The sequence below is a fragment of the Dysidea avara genome, chromosome 1, assembly GCF_963678975.1.
Source record: "Dysidea avara chromosome 1, odDysAvar1.4, whole genome shotgun sequence".
NCBI lineage: Eukaryota > Metazoa > Porifera > Demospongiae > Dictyoceratida > Dysideidae > Dysidea > Dysidea avara.
Genome location: NC_089272.1, coordinates 14866716 through 14878769, shown reverse-complemented (window position 1 = coordinate 14878769; position 12054 = coordinate 14866716).

Below are 12054 nucleotides of genomic sequence, written 5' to 3'. Positions count from 1 at the left end.
GAACGTGTGAAACAGCAATATTAATTACTGAAAAGTACAGTGTCCATTACGCTTTGTCTTCAGCTACATTCCACCAATACAAATGAAGAACAGTAAGAGAAGTGTCTTAGCAATCACTACAGAAAATATGATCTAATCCAAAACAGCCAAGCTGTAAAAAAAGTGTGCAGCCCTCAGAAAAGCTACGGTGAAAAAAGATGTGAAATCCAAGGTGGCGGCCAAGAAATGGCTGTGATGGTAGGTTAATGGTAAAAATTTTAATAATGACAATTCAGGTAAATTTTGTGTAGCGGCACAAAAATTCACCTGAATTGTCGTTATTAAAATTTTTACCATTAACCTACCATCACAGCCATTTCTTGGCCGCCACCTTGGATTTCACATCTTTTTTCACCATAGCCTTTCTGAGGGCCGCACACTTTTTTTACAGCTTGGCTGTTTTGGATTAGATTTCATTTCTTTTTGTATTTGTATACCCCAAAGCCGGCCTATGGCCAGCTTTGGGACTTTTTTAACCTATGTTTTTTTTCTTTACTACAGGAAGAAGAAAAGATGAAGTAGATGTAGTTTAAATATATTATCAGTAAATGTACAAATTATATATATAATACATATGTGACTGGATTTGCAAAAAGTGGCCTTCCACACACAATTTTCCAACTTTGACAATTGATAACTTCAGATTGGAAAGAGCTATTGCCTTGAAATTTGGGCAGTGGTCATTTCTTTGCACCTGAACTCTCTACATGATGGTTTCTTTGTAGCTGAACTCTCTACAAGGTAATTTCTTCTAGCTGATCTCTCTACAGGGAGATTTGTTTGAAGCTGAATTCTGTGCAGGTGATTTGTTTGCAGCTGAGCTCTTTACAGAATGGTTTCTATGTAGCTGAACTCTTTACAAGGTAATTTCTTCTAGCTGATGTCTCTACAGGGTCACTAGTTTGTAAATGAATTCTCTACATGGTGGTTTCTTTGTAACTGAACTCTCTTCGAGGTAACTTCTTCTAGCTGATCTTTCTATAGGGTGACTTGTTTGTAGTGGAATTCTGTACAGGTGATTTTTTTTGCAGCTGAGCTCTTTACAGAATGGTTTCTTTGTAGCTGAACTCTTTACAAGGTAACTTCTTCTAGCTGATGTCTCTACAGGGTCACTAGTTTGTAAACGAATTCTCTACATGGTGGTTTCTTTGTAACTGAACTCTCTACAAGGAAACTTCTCCTAGCTGATCTCTCTACAGGGAGATTTCTTTGTAGCTGAACTCTCTACAGGTGATTTGTTTGCAGCTGAACTCTCTAAATGATGGTTTCTTTGTAGCTGAACTCTCTACAAGTTAACTTCTTCTATCTGATCTCTCTACAGGGTGATTTGTTTGTAGCTGAACTATCTACATTGTGCTTTCTTTGTAGCTGAATTCTACAAGGTGATTTCTTCTAGCTGAATTATCTCTTTCTATAGTTGCATGAATTCTCTACAAGGTAACTTCTTCTAGCTGATCTCTCTACAGGGTGAATTGTTTGTGGCTGATCTCTCTACAGGGTGACTTGTTTCTAGCTGATCTCTGTACAGGTTACTTGTTTCTAGCTGATCTCTTGAATTCTCTTCGGGTGACTGCTCTATTAGGATGACTGCTATATTAGGCTGACTGCTCTATTAGGATGACTGCTCTATTAGAGTATCTTGATCTCGCTCTTGCTACACCAAGTTGGATTTCTTGTTATACCTCCGTGGTTTTAAGTCTGATTCTTCTACACCATTGATGAGCCTTTCTAAGATGATAACTCCATCTGTACAGCGATTTTCAAAGCATTACCCCAAGCGGTTTACCTGGTAGGCGTGGCAAGCAGTCGTTTTTTATTAGCTGATCTCGATTGCGTAATTGTTACACACTGTTGGTTTTTTCGTTGTATCTTCCTGATTTTTAGCTCGATTTCTTTCAAACCACAAAAGGTTTGAGTTTCAATAGTTAACCTATTCACCCACCGATTTTCAGCTTCTTCCCATACGCGGTTTACCCTGTAGGCGTGACAACATATTGGTGTTATGTTTCGTGAATAATCGCTCATAACTCTTTGCCTGTTTATCGTATTCTAGCCAAAGTTGGTACAGAGATGCGCCTTTATACCCCCCTTCTGTGTGCCAAATTTCAAGGCGATCGGATATGGCGTTCGCGTTTCATAGCAGTTTTTGTAAGTGTGCGAAAAGAGGAAGAAAAATAAGAAGAAAAAAACCCGAAGAAACTAAGTCAATTTTTGAAGTCGCATATCTCGGGAATGCTTGAAGCGATTTCGCTCAAATTTGGAATGTGGAGTGCTGAAGGCGAAAGGAGTGTCCACAGCAAAAATCGTCTTGTGTCATCAAGGCAGCACAGAGCTACGGAGGTGCGAAAATTGCGTTTTCTTTCTTCCTGTCAATATACTCACGGGTGTTACGCGCCGGCTTCTTGGGCCGCACGACACACTACCGTGTGTCTTGATAGGTAAAAATTTGAGCATAATAGGCTCAGGTCTAGTAACTTCTTTTAGCTGATGTTTCTACAAGGTCACTAGAGAGATAACCATCATTAACAATTGTGATGAAAAGATGTACAACAAAACAAATAGGCATGTGAAACCTCGGACAGCATGCGAACACAAAAAGTAGAGGACTACACTGTGGGCATGGCAAGGCAAAAACAACAACAACAAAAAAGACTAATTACTGTAATTACAAAAATAAAACTGTCTAATTTGTGCACCACTCTGTACAGTTCCGTGCTAGAAAAATTCTCTGAGAGGCAGAGATACTGGCAGAGGCAGCAGCATCTAACCATTCCTTAATAATGTGCTTCGAAATCCTTATATCTGCTTGAACAAAGTTTAACAAACTAGATAAATTCTTGATGGAAGACACTTGAAAATGACCAAGTACCGTGATTTCAATGGTGTCATAATAGTTAGCAATATTTAGGTGATCAAATTCAGCCAACAGCTGCAGATACTCAGTTTTGCTCTGCTTCCTATTGCGAGCAGACTGGATGTGATGGATGGAGTCCAGAGGGCATGTTAGTTCCAACAGAGTGATGGAAGAACTCTGGGAATTATATATTACAATGTCTGGACGGTAGGATGTAATAAGGAGACTCATCGGAATTGTAGACTGTGGAGAATTATCAGCATGGAAATTAGGTATATCAGCAAACACTTTAACAAATGGGATGTCAGCAAATGCTTCAGAAAGTTTAGTGGCCAAAACACGAAGAACCTGATCATGATGGTAGGTATACCGCTGTTGATTTAATGCTGCAGGGCAGCTACTTAAAACATGAGCAGTTGTTGGGCGCCGTGAATCGCAAAGCAAACACTTCGCTTCACATAGGATGGACCATCTCTGTAAATTCACAGCGGTGGGTAGAGTGTCAGATGCTGCACGAAGGAGGAATGACAATTGACCGGGGTGGAATCCCTTCAGTAGCCTGTTCCAAGTTTTACAGGAGCTCTCTAGTTCAGCGGAACTCTCAAACTTTGACTGAACAGTTAGTGACTGTAAATGATCTTTGCATTGAGCTTTGATGGAATCTGACAACTGGTGCTTAGCCTTAATATATAACGACCGAGCTGATGGGAAGGCAGATAATTGTTTTTGAGCAATCGACAGGATGGAATAGTGTTTGTAGTTGAACTCTATCTAATCCAAAACAGTCAAGCTGTAAAAAAAGTGTGCGGCCCTCAGAAAGGCTATGGTGAAAAAAGATGTGAAATCCAAGGTGGCGGCCAAGAAATAGCTGTGATGGTAGGTTAATGGTAAAAATTTTAATAATGACAATTCAGGTAAATTTTGTGAAGCGGCACAAAAATTCACCTGAATTGTCGTTATTGAAAATTTTACCATTAACCTACCATCACAGCCATTTCTTGGCCGCCACCTTGGATTTCACATCTTTTTTCACCATAGCCTTTCTGAGGGCCGCACACTTTTTTTACAGCTTGGCTGTTTTGGATTAGATTTCATTTCTTTTTGTATTTGTATACCCCAAAGCCGGCCTATGGCCAGCTTTGGGACTTTTTTAACCTATGTTTTTTTTCTTTACTACAGGAAGAAGAAAAGATGAAGTAGATGTATTTTAAATATTTTATCAGTAAATGTACAAATTATATATGTAATACATAATATTGATTACAGAAATCTCCATGGTGGTTTCTTTGTAACTGAACACTCTACAAGGTGACTTCTTCTAATTGCTCTCTCTACAGGGTGAATTGTTTGTAGCTGAACGATCTACAAGGCGACTTCTTCTAGCTGATCTCTCTACAGGGTGATGTGTTTGTAGCTGAATTCTGTACAGGTGATTTGTTTGCAGCTGAGCTCTTTACAGAATGGTTTCTTTGTAGCTGAACTCTCTACAGGGTGATTTGTTTGTAGCTGAAATCCCTACAACGTAACTTCTTCTAGCTGATCTTTCTACAGGGCGATCTGTTTGTAGCTGAGTTCTCTACAGGGTGTTTGTTTGCAGCTGAATTCTCTACATGGTGGTTTCTTTATAGCTGAACTCTCTACAAGGTGACTTCTTCTAGCTGATCTCTCTACACGCTGATTTGTTTGTAGCTGAACTCTCTACAGGTAATTGGTTTGTAGCTGAACTCTATACAAGGTGATACTTCTAGGTGATCTCTCTACAGGATTCCTTGTTTTTAACTGAACTCTCAACAGGGTGATCTGTTCATAGCTGAACTTTCTACTGGGTGATTTGTTTGCAGCTGAACTCTCTACATGGTAGTTTCTTTGTAGCTGAACTCTCTACAATGTGACTTCTTCTAGCTGAACTCTCTACAAGGTGACTTGTTCCTAGCTGATCTCTATCCAAGGTGACTTGTTTCTAGCTGAACTCTCTACAGGTGATTTGGTTGTAGCTGAACTCTCTACATGGTGGTTTCGTTGTAGCTGAACTCTCTACAAGGTAACTTCTTCTAGCTGATCTTTTTACACTGCATATTTGTTTGTAGCTGAGTTCTCTACAGGGTGATTTGTTTGCAGCTGAAATCTCTACATGGGAGTTTCATTGTAGCTGAACTCTCTACAATGTGACTTCTTCTAGCTGAACCCTCTACAGGGTGACTTGTTTCTAGCTGAACTCTCTACAGGTGATTTGTTTGCAGCTGAACTCTCTACATGGTGGTTTCTTTGTAGCTGAACTCTCTACAAGGTAACTTCTTCTAGCCGATCTTTCTACAGGGTGATTGATTTTTTTTGCATCTGAACTCTTTACATGGTGGTTGCTTTGTAGCTGAACTCTCTAAAAAGTGATTTCTTCTAGCTGAACTCTCTACAGGGTGATCTTTTTGTAGCTGAACTCTCTAAAAGGTGACTTCTTCTAGCTGAACTCTCTACAGGATGATTTGTTTGCAGCTGAACTCTCTACATGATGATTTCTTTGTAGCTGAACTCTCTACAGAGTGATTTGTTTGTAGCTGAAATCCCTACAAGGTAACTTCTTCTAGCTGATCTTTCTACAGGACGATTTGTTTGTAGCTGAGTTCTCTACCGGGTGATTTGTTTGCAGCTGAACTCTCTACGTGGTAGTTTCTTTGTAGCTGAAGTCTTTACAATGTGACTTCTTCTAGCTGAACTCTCTACAAGGTGACTTGTTTTTAGCTGATCTCTCTACAGGGTGACTTTTTTCTAGCTGAACTCTCTACAGGTGATTTGTTTGCAGCTGAACTCTCTACATGGTGGCTTCTTTGTAGCTGAACTCTACAAGGTAACTTCTTCTAGCTGATCTTTCTACAGGGTGATTTGTTTGTAGCTGAATTCTCTACAGGGTGATTTATTTGCAGCTGAACTCTCTACAAGGTGAAATTTTCTAGCTGAACTCTCTACAGAGTGATTGATTTTTTTGCAGCTGAACTCTCTATATGGCGGTTTCTTTGTAACTGAACTCTCTACAGGGTGATTTGTTTGTAGCTGAACTCTCTACAGGGTGGTCTGTTCGTAGCTGAACTCCCTATAATAAGGTAACTTCTTCTAGCTAATCTTTCTACAGGGCAATTTGTTTGTAGCTGAGTTCTCTACAGGGTGATTTGTTTGCAGCTGAACTCTCTACATGGTAGATTCTTTGTAGCTGAACTCTCTACAATGTGACTTGTTTCTAGCTGATCTCTCTACAGGGTGACTTGTTTCTAGCTGAACTCTCTACAGGTGATTTGTTTGTAGCTTAACTCTCTACAGGTGATTTGTTTGCAGCTGAACTCTCTACATGATGGTTTCTTTGTAGCTGAACTCTCTACAAGGTGATTTCTTCTATAGCTGATCTTTCTACAGGGTGATTTGTTTGTAGCTGAACTATCTACATGATGGTTTCTTTGTAGCTGAACTCTCTACAAGGTGATTTCTTCTATAGCTGATCTTTCTACAGGGTGATTTGTTTGTAGCTGAACTATCTACATGATGGTTTCTTTGTAGCTGAACTCTCTACAAGGTAACTTCTTCTAGCTGATCTCTCTACAGGACAATTTGTTTGTAACTGAACCTTCACATGATTGTTTCTTTGAAGCTGAACTCTCTACAAGGTGATTTCTTCTAGCTGATCTTTCTACAGGGTGATTTGTTTGTAGCAGAACTCTCTACAAGGAAACTTGTTCTAGCTGATCTCTCTACAGGGAGATTTGTTTGTAGCTGAACTCTCTACACGTGATTTGTTTGCGGCTGAATTCTCTACATGATGGTTTCTTTGTAGCTGAACTCTCTACAAGGTAACTTCTTCTAGCTGATCTCTTTACAGGGTGAATTGTTTGTAGCTGAAAGATCTACAAGGTAACTTCTTCTAACTAATCTCTCTACAGGGTGATTTGTTTGTAGCTGAACTCTCTACAAGGAAACCTCTTTTAACAGAGCTCTGTACAGGGTGATTTGTTTGTAGCTGAATTCTGTATAGGTGATTTGTTTGCAGCTGAGCTCTTTACAGAATGGTTTCTTTGTAGCTGAACTCTCTACAAGGTAACTTCTTCTAGCTGATGTATCTACAGGGTCACTAGTTTGTAGCTGAATTCTCTACATGGTGGTTTCTTTTTAAATGAACTATCTACAAGGTGACATCTTCTATCCGATCTTTCAACAGGGTGATTTGCTTGTAACTGAACTCTCTACAAGAAAACTTCTTCTAACTGATGTCTGAACAGGGTGAATTGTTTGTAGCTGAACTCTCTACAGGGTGATTTGTTTGTAGCTGATCTCTATACGGGTTACTTATTTCTAACTGATCTCTTGAATTCTGTTCAGGGTGACTGCTCTATTAGGATGACTGCTCTATTAGAGTATCTCGATCTCGCACTTGCTACACCAAGTTGGATTTCGTGTTATAACTCCGTGGCTTTAAGTCTGATTCTTCTACACCATTGAAGAGCCTTTCTAAGATGATTACTCCATCTGTACAGTGAATTTTAAAGCATTACCCCAAGCGGTTTGTCTGGTAGGCGTGGCAAGTATTCTTTTTGTATTAGCTAAACTCGGTTGCGTAATTGTTACACACTGTTGGTTTTGTTGTTGTATCTTCCTGGTTTTTAGCTCGATTTCTTTCAAACTAAAAAAGGTTTGAGGTTCAATAGTTAACCTATTCACCCACCGATTTTCAACTTCTTCCCATACGCGGTTTACCCTGTAGGCGTGACAACATATTGGTGTTATTTTTCGTGCATAATCGCTCATAACTCTTTGCCTGTTTATCGTATTCCAGCTAAAGTTGGTACCGAGATGCGCCTTCATACCCCCCTTCTGTGTGCCAAATTTCAAGGCAATCGGATAACGCGTTCGAGTTTTATAGCAGTTTTTGTAAGTGTGCGAAAAGAGGAAGAAAAATAAGAAGAAAAAAATGAAGAAACTAAGCCAATTTTTGAAGTCGCATATCTCCGGAATTCCTGAAGCGATTTCGCTCAAATTTGGAATGTGGAGTACTGAAGTTGGAGAGAATGTATACAGCAAAATTCGTCTTGTTTCATCAAGGCAGCACATAGCTACGGAGGTGCGAAAATTGCGTTTCTTTCTTCCTGTCAATATACTCACGGGGTTGCGCGCCAGCTTCTTGGGCCGCACGACACACTACCGTGTATCTTGATACATGGTGGTTTCTTTGTAACTGAACTCTCTACAAGTAGCGATTTCCAACCAACCAATTTTTCACACATATTTTTGCTACTTAAATTACACACCTTCAATAAATGTTTCACAAGCTGCCGTTCAAGTTAATGGCAGTCAATGCTTCGTACTTCGTAATGAACTTTACTGGATTAAAATCCATGCGGTATTTATTGAAATATGTCAAATCAAAGTTTGAGAAATAAAAATCCCCATAGGGAGCCCGTACAAATAATTGCGTACGTAATTCTAATTGGAAGAATGCGGCACCGGTGATAGTCAAAGTTTCCGAGTGTTTCCGCGTGAATCAATGGCTGATGAGGACGAAAAAAGTGTTCCTGGGCAAACCCTATACGCTGATTTCGATTCTGCCGTGTGTTTTTTGATTGAAGGATGATTGAAGTTGGATTACGACGAAAATATGGCTCTTTAAAAGGTAAATCGCCAACTAGCATTGTTCAGAATCCAGCATTACAATCACCCTGGACTTCAAGGCATCCTTCTGCATCGATGCGAGTATAGTTTGAAGGTGAGCAGTTTGTTGTCTTGTGCGGAATTGCAATAGAAGGTTCAAGGTTGAGCATAATCTTTTCAAAAGTGGAGACAGGCACGTGATACCATCCTTGCATGGCTTCACACTCACCTGTTGTTATATTCTGGTGTATTTATTGCTGTTTTTATCCATTTTATAGCAGCTTCAGTGATTGTAATTTTGGTCAGAAACTATTTATAATTTCTCTTTGTAGTATAGTGATGTCATTGTGTTATATAATAATTATCATCCTTAGTGCTTACAATGTGACAAATAAAGCTGAGCAGTGTCCAAACAAATCTATTTTTAAAATAATATTGGTCTTATATTCTGTTATCTGATTGTCATGTTTCCAAAGTATTTGTTGATTGTGACTTGTGATGTCACTACTTACCATGTTATATAATATTACTGATTTTTCTAGTTAGCTATCCCTGAAAATCCATTGGGTACCTGTGTATACTTAGTGTTACATAATACACACAGTTTTATTTGTGAATCACTTGCTTTATTCATGTAATATTCTGAGTGGTCAGTCTACAAAGAAATGGTCACTCTTGAGAGGTTTTACCTATCTCATATGCTGTTCTCTATAAAATAGATATGTGGTGAAAATTTCATGTTATTAATAGTATCCTATCTAGATTTATGACACTTTGAATATTGTGTTTGATATACATAAAAAGCGTTGAAAATGCTGTACACAAAAATCATCACACTGTCAACTTCTTTTGCCTATATCTTTTGATAGGAACCACCGATTGAGGTGGGGTTTGCACTAAAATGACCCTGAAAAATAGCACAATATTTGTCATACCAATGAATGCATGGAATGTTAGTTATTTAATTTAGTTGGAAATCTCTACTACAAGGTGACTTCTTCTAGCTGAACTCTCTACATGTGGTTTGTTTGCAGCTGAATTCTATACATGATGGTTTCTTTGTAACTGAACTATCTACAAGGTATTATTATCATTATTATCAATTTACCAAAAAGGAAGGTATACACGAAAGGCAAAGCCTGTGCAAGGTGTCCGCCTACAAAAAACAAACATACATATCAAGACACACGGTAGTGTGTCGTGCGGCCCAAGAAGCCGGCGCGTAACACCCGTGAGTATATTGACAGGAAGAAAGAAAACGCAATTTTCGCACCTCCGTAGCTCTGTGCTTCCTTGATGAAACAAGACGATTTTTTTTGTGGACATTCCGTCCAACCGCAGCACTCCACATTCCAAATTTGAGCGAAATCGCTTTGCGCTTTCCCGAGATATGCGACTTCAAACATTGGCTCAGTTTCTTCGTTTGTTTTTTTTTTCTTCTTTTTCTTGTCGCACACTTACACAAACTGCTATAAAACTCGAACGCCATATCCGATTGCCTTGAAATGTGGCACACAGAAGGGGATATAAAGGCGCATCTCGGTACAAACTTTGGCTGGAATACGATAAACAGGCAAAGAGTTATGAGCGATTATTCACGAAAATAACACCAATATGTTGTCACGCCTACAGGGTAAACCGCGCATGGGAAGAAGCTGAAACTCGGTGGGTGAATAGGTTAACTATTGAACCTCAAACCTTTTGTGGTTTGAAAGAAATCGAGCTAAAAACCAGGAAGATACAACGAAAAAACCAACAGTGTGTAACAATTACGCAATCGAGATCAGCTAATAAAAAACGACTGCTTGCCACGCCTACCAGATAAACCGCTTGGGATAATTCTTTGAAAATCGTTGTACAGATGGAGTAATCATCTTAGAAAGGCTCATCAATGGTGTAGAAGAATCAGACTTAAAGCCACGGAGTTATAACACGAAATCTAACTTGGTTAGGGTCCGCAATCCGAAAAATCAACTTTCACAAATCGATCCCCCTACCATTGTGGGATGTTCATTGTAGTATCCCATTGCTAGATCCACCATGAAACCGGAGGCACGGTTGTTGTCTTCACAGAACTATCGATTTTAGTATTTCGTGAGATGCAAAAATTATTTTTAAAATTTCGGGCTCCACACAAAGAACAGGATAGAACTTGCTGCTTAGCTAGATATTATCTAGAGTTAATGTAGTTTAAAAGTACGCACAGTAATAAACAAATGATTTACTGGGTTCCCGGCACAGGGTTGCTTTTTCTCAAAAAGCAGAAAACGAAACATGAATTTTCGAATTCAAACTGCCCTACCAGCCAAGCCAAGAAAAGCCAACTCTTCCTCATAGTGATGTGTTAAGGTTGGATGCATAGTCTGTCTATGCTGTTAGTTTGGAAAGGATCTGAGACTTCTCACCATCTGGGTGAAGAACGTCAAAATTTTCGTGCGTCATTTCAAGGGATTCTCTCAATGGTACCAAAGTGCTTTCCGGTACTTCTGATGCCACACTGGTCACTTAATTTTGTTTAGAATGATGATAAATGATGAATCAAAACGTTTGGTAGTAGTAGTAGTTGGTGTTTCTGTGATTTCATATGATGCAGTATACCAGCAGCTCACCAGGAGCTCCACCCAGCTCGAATAAAAAATGAACTATTTTGTGCATTTTTCGGTTTGTTTTGGGATATTTTGCAGCATAATGGTGATGTAGGGTGATCTAGTGAAGATTTGAAGCTGCTGTGGAGCGTTAGAGGTGAAGTCAAATTTGGACGATTTTGCTGCCTCCCTTGATGCATAGCTTAGAGCGAGGCGTGGAAGCTGTGGATGAAATAATAATTGACAACCGCTGTTACCAAACGTTCAGGGACATCTTTTGCCATAGTTTTAGTCTATAATTGATGATTGTTGTGGCTGCAGAAGCGCTGGAAATGGGTAGAATTCGCAACACAATTCTTTGATGCTGCAAAAAATTTTGACGCTCGTCACCCAGATGGTGAGAAGTCTCAGATTTATTCCAAACTAACAGCATAGACAGACTATGCACCCAACCGTATCGAAACACTATGAGGAAGAGTTGGCTTCTCTTGCCCTGGGTGGTAGGGCAGTTTGAATTCAAAACTTCGCATTTCTTTGTCTGTTTTTTCAAAGAAAGCAACCCTGTGCCGGGCACCCAGCAAACCATTTACTTATTTCTGTGCGTAGTTTTCAACTACAACAAATCTGGATACGATTTGGCTAGTAGCAAGTTTCATCCAGTCCTTTGTGTTGAGCACGAATTTTTAAAGATAAATCTTGCATCTTGTGAGATACTGAAAATGATATTTCTGTGAAGACAACAATCGTGCCTCCGGTTTCATGGTGGATCAAACAATGGGATACTACAATGAACATCCCACAATGATAGGGGGATTGATTTGTAGAAGTTGATTTTTCGGATTGCGGACCCTAACTTGGTGAAGCAAGTGCGAGATCGAGATACTCTAATAGAGCAGTCATCCTAATAGAGCAATCACCCTGAAGAGAATTTAATAGATCAGCTAGAAATAA